This window comes from Gossypium hirsutum, chromosome A09 (assembly GCF_007990345.1).
Source record: "Gossypium hirsutum isolate 1008001.06 chromosome A09, Gossypium_hirsutum_v2.1, whole genome shotgun sequence".
Lineage (NCBI taxonomy): Eukaryota > Viridiplantae > Streptophyta > Magnoliopsida > Malvales > Malvaceae > Gossypium > Gossypium hirsutum.
Genome location: NC_053432.1, coordinates 12,788,463 through 12,793,462, shown reverse-complemented (window position 1 = coordinate 12,793,462; position 5,000 = coordinate 12,788,463).

The window sequence follows — 5,000 nt, the reverse complement described above, 5'->3', positions numbered from 1 at the left end:
TGTGTCTCGGTCGGACACGATCGTTCTAGGCATGCCATGCAACCTGGCCACCTCTTTGAAAAATAAGTTAGCAATATTAACGGCATCATCAGTTTTATGACATGCTATAAAATGGGCCATTTTTGAGAACCTATCTACAACCACAAATATTGAATCTCGGCCATTCTTACTCCTAGGTAAACCTAGCACGAAATCCATGGAGATATCAGACCAAGGGGTTTCGGGAATAGGTAATAGTTTATACAAACCGTGGGGCTTAATTCGTGACTTAGCCTGTTTGCACGAAATGCATCTATTACAAAATCGTTTGATATCTCGTCGCATCTTAGGCCAAAAGAAATGTTCGTGCAATGTAGCTAATGTCTTAGCAACACCAAAGTGCCCCATTAATCCTCCGCTATGGGCTTCTTCGATCAACACTTCTCGTACGGAACCTTGGGGTATACAAAGCTTTCCTTCTCGGAATAAGTACCCATCATGTTGATAGTACTTCTCGTAGGCTCCCTTGGCACATAATCTAAAGAATTCACCAAAGTCAGCATCGTTGACATATAAATCTTTAAGAAATACAAACCCCATTAACTTAGCATCCAAAATATTTAGCAACGCATACCTTCGAGATAGTGCATCAGCCACTACGTTTTCCTTACCTTTCTTATATTTAATAACGTAGGGAAAAGATTTGAGAAATTCTACCCACTTAGCGTGTCGCTTATTCAACTTGTGTTGCCCCTTTAAATACTTCAAGGACTCATGATCGGTGTGTATAACGAATTCCTTGGGCCAAAGATAGTGTTGCCACGTTTCTAAGGCTCGGATCAACAAATAGAGCTCCTTGTCATATGTTGGATAGTTTAAGACAGCACCATTCAGTTTCTCGCTAAAATAGGCAATAGGACGACCATCTTGCATCAACACAGCTCCAATGCCTAAACCTGATGCATCACATTCTAACTCGAAAGTTTTATCAAAGTTAGGCAAAGCTAATAACGGTGCATGAGTTAGACAATCTTTAATTTTCAAAAAGGATTTTTCTTGTTCCTCTCCCCAAATAAAGTTGGAATTCTTACGAATAACCCCGGTTAAAGGTGCGGCTAAGGTGCTGAAATTTGGCACGAATCGACAGTAAAAACTTGCTAGTCCATGGAAACTTCGGACTTGGGAGACATTCGTCGGACGGGGCCATTCTTGAATCGCCTTGATCTTCTCTTGATCGACTTCAAGACCCTCCGAGCTAACAACAAAACCTAAAAACACAACCTTGTTAGTGCAGAAATCACATTTCTTCAAATTAGCATACAAGGTTTCTTTTCTCAATACTTCCAAAACAGATTTTAAATGTAAAATATGTTCATCCAAATTTTTACTATAGATCAATATATCGTCGAAGTATACTACGCAAAATCTACCAATAAAAGGTCTTAAAACGTGATTCATAAGCCTCATGAATGTGCTTGGGGCATTCGTTAAGCCAAATGGCATAACGAGCCATTCGTAAAGCCCATGCTTCGTTTTGAACGCAGTCTTCCACTCATCTCCCTCACGCATCCGTATTTGGTGATAACCGCTCTTAAGGTTGATTTTTGAAAATAAACTCGCGCCACTTATCTCGTCAAGCATATCATCCAATCGTGGTATAGGATGACGATACTTGATAGATATTTTGTTTATAGCACGACAGTCCACGCACATCCTCCACGTTCCATCCTTCTTCGGAACTAGTAAAACAGGCACGGCGCATGGACTAAGGCTTTCACGCACATAGCCCTTTTCAAGGAGTTCATTTACTTGCTTTTGTAATTCTTTCGTCTCTTCAGGATTGCTCCGGTAAGCAGGTCGGTTTGGAATTGCGGCTCCCGGCACAAGATCGATTTGGTGTTCAATTCCACGAATAGGTGGTAACCCACTCAGGATTTATTCCGGGAATACGTCTTGAAATTCCTGCAACACAGACAAAATAGAAGAAGGCAATTTGTCATCAAATTCGTTAGTGCCAAGCAAGCTCTCCTTGTACAAAAGAACCAACAATGGTTGTTTCAATAGCATCGATTTTCGAACTTCCCTCTCTTTTACAAACAAATTCTTTTTTTCAATCTCATCACTCATTTCTTTTTCTTTTGAATCACTCTCTCTTTTTTTATCACTCATCTTTTTGTTTTCTTCTTTTCTTCACTCTTTTCTTTATTCTTTTCATTTTTTTGCTCTCTCTCGATTTCTTTTGATTTTTCAATTGAACTCCTCATTTTGAGTTGATCTTCGTACACTTGTTTCGGTGATAACGGATCTAGAGTCACCATTCGTCCCATATGTTTGAAAGAGAATCGATTTATGTAACCATTATGAATTGCTCGCTTGTTGAATTGCCACGGACGTCCCAAAAGAAGATGCCCCGCATGCATCGGTACAACGTCGCACATCACTTCATCTTGATATTTTCCGATTGTGAATGAAATGAGCACTTGTTTTGTTACCTTCAATTCTCCACCATCGTTAAGCCATTGGAGTTTATACGGATGGGGATGTTTGGTGGTGGCCAATCCGAGTTTCTCCACCATCAACGTACTAGCCACATTTGTACAACTTCCCCCATCGATTATCACGCAACAAATCTTACCTTGCACTTGACATCGCGTATGGAAGATGTTTTCGCGTTGTTGATCATTTTCGGCACCTTGCAAAGTGAGACTTCTTTTCACAACCAAGATTTCTCCATTCTCGACTTGTTCGATGTCTTCCTCTTCTTCGAGTTGTTCAACAGCCTCGTTCTCTTGTTCACTTTCAGATTCAATTTCTCCATCATCTCAAACAAACATCGCATTTCGGTTCGGGCATTGGCTTGCGATGTGGCCCCTTCCAAGACATTTGAAGCATTTGATGTCTCGGGATCTATTTGGTTGGGCATCCATCTTTCCTTTACTCGATTCGGCAATCGGTTTGTTGAATTTGGTAGCTCCACTTACTTCTTTATGGCCATATGGACCATATCAATGACCTCGACATAATGGTGTAGCTCCACAATATTTGCAATATCTCGGTTAAGGCCGGCGAGAAATCGAGCCATGGTGGCTTCTCGATCTTCCTCCACATCGGCGCGGATCATGGCCACTTCCATTTCCTTGTAGTAATCCTCCACACTTCGTTGGCCTTGAGTTAAGCTTTGGAGCTTTTGATACAACTCCCGGTGATAGTAAGCAAGAATGAATCGCTTTCTCATTATGGCTTTCATTTTCGCCTATGTAGACACAGGACGTTCGCCATTGCGTCTTCGGCTAATCGTGAGTTGATCCTACCATATTATGGCGTATTCGGAGAATTCTATAGCAGCTAACTTTACCTTCTTGCTTTCCGAGTAATTGTGGCACTCGAAAACTAACTCCACCTTCTTCTCCCATTCAAGATAGGCCTCGGGATCCGACCTTCCTTGAAAAGCAGGAATCACCATTTTAATATTTTTTAAATCATCATCGGTCCTCTCTCGATCTCTTGGTCCCCGTGCTCGTTGGCCTTGTCGCCTTGCACTTTGTCGCGAAGCTCGATCACTTTCAACGTCACTTGCTTCATATAGATCATTTGCATGTTGCCATGGACGTTCTCGCTCTCTTCTCGGAATAGGAGGGGTGTTCGCACGTTGGCTTCGTTCCTCCATTTGTTCCATTCGTTCATAAAGGGAATCAAATTGAGGTTGGAACAAACGAGAAATTTCTCGCACGATTGCTTGAACTTGTAGGTCGGGCACTCCGCCTCCGGGAACGTTTCTCCTTGGTTGAAGATTAACTCCTCCACCAGTGGCATTCGAGGCTCCTCCACTTGTTGCTCGTCGTTCCGGGCTCTTTGACATGATGATTAAAATTAAGAAAATATCCTCACCACAAAAAAAAACCTCACAATTCACTCACAAGAAAAGAATTCACTCCTCTCGTGTTTCACTCTATTTTCGGCTTTTATCTTGATTTACTCTCTTGCCTTTTACCTCTCAAATCCAACTCTCGATATTCCGAAAAGCTACTTAGATTTATCCACACTTGTGGGTCGGCTTCAAGGGGTTTGCAAGGGAAAGTCGTATGGTTTGGGTAGGCTCGAAAGAAAGAAAGGTTTAAGATGTGGCGTATAAAATGGATTCACTAATTGGGAATTTTTTTTAATAGCGTGAAAATTCACTAAAATGGGTATAAAGGAGTGTAGAATGTGATTTTAGAAAAAATTTTGTTGGAGTGTCTCCAGACTTTTTTTTACGGATCTTTCACGTTCTTTTCGTCCGCACCTAGACCGTATGCAAATTTTTTTTTCAAAATTTTTTTTTTCAATTTTTTTTTCGATTTTCTTTTATTTCTTTTTTTTGAATCTACAATTTACGTACCTAAATTAACCAGCTCTGATACCAACTGATACGAGCTTGTTTCGTATGAAATAACGAGTCGTAATATTTCCCGATCGAAATTAGGTAGTGTCGGCCTTGAAATAAATTCAAGTCTTGGTGTTTAAAATTAAATGGCTTTGGGAAACAAGGGAGTTTGATGGAGTGTTGTTTGCTGGATATTTCAATGAAAACAAGTCGAACCCTTATTAGCAAATAAGGACCCGGGGCTTAAGGTTTCAAAGAAAGAAAGGATTTGGGATAAAACCAAGACCCTCTATTTAGCAAAATAGGAACCTACGGTATGAAGAACGCCACACCAATGGTGATAAGTTCAAAACAAAGTCAGATTGACGCCACTTGTTGAAGATAAGTCAATTTGAGCTTTGGAGAATAAAGAGAGTGAATTGCCTCACTAAAATGATATTTCATTCAGAAATTTGTCAAAAGTCCTTTTACAAGAAAATGAGTAACTATTTATAGCCTAATGCCTAGTAGCCGAATGGACATATTCTAGACTTAGTTTCTAAGCAAACATTGAACAAAAATGGCCAATGTAGGTTCGGCTGAATGGTGACCATACATGAAGCTTCCATATTAAGCAAATGAATCTTGGGAATGCATGTAGCAGCTACATTCAGCTGAT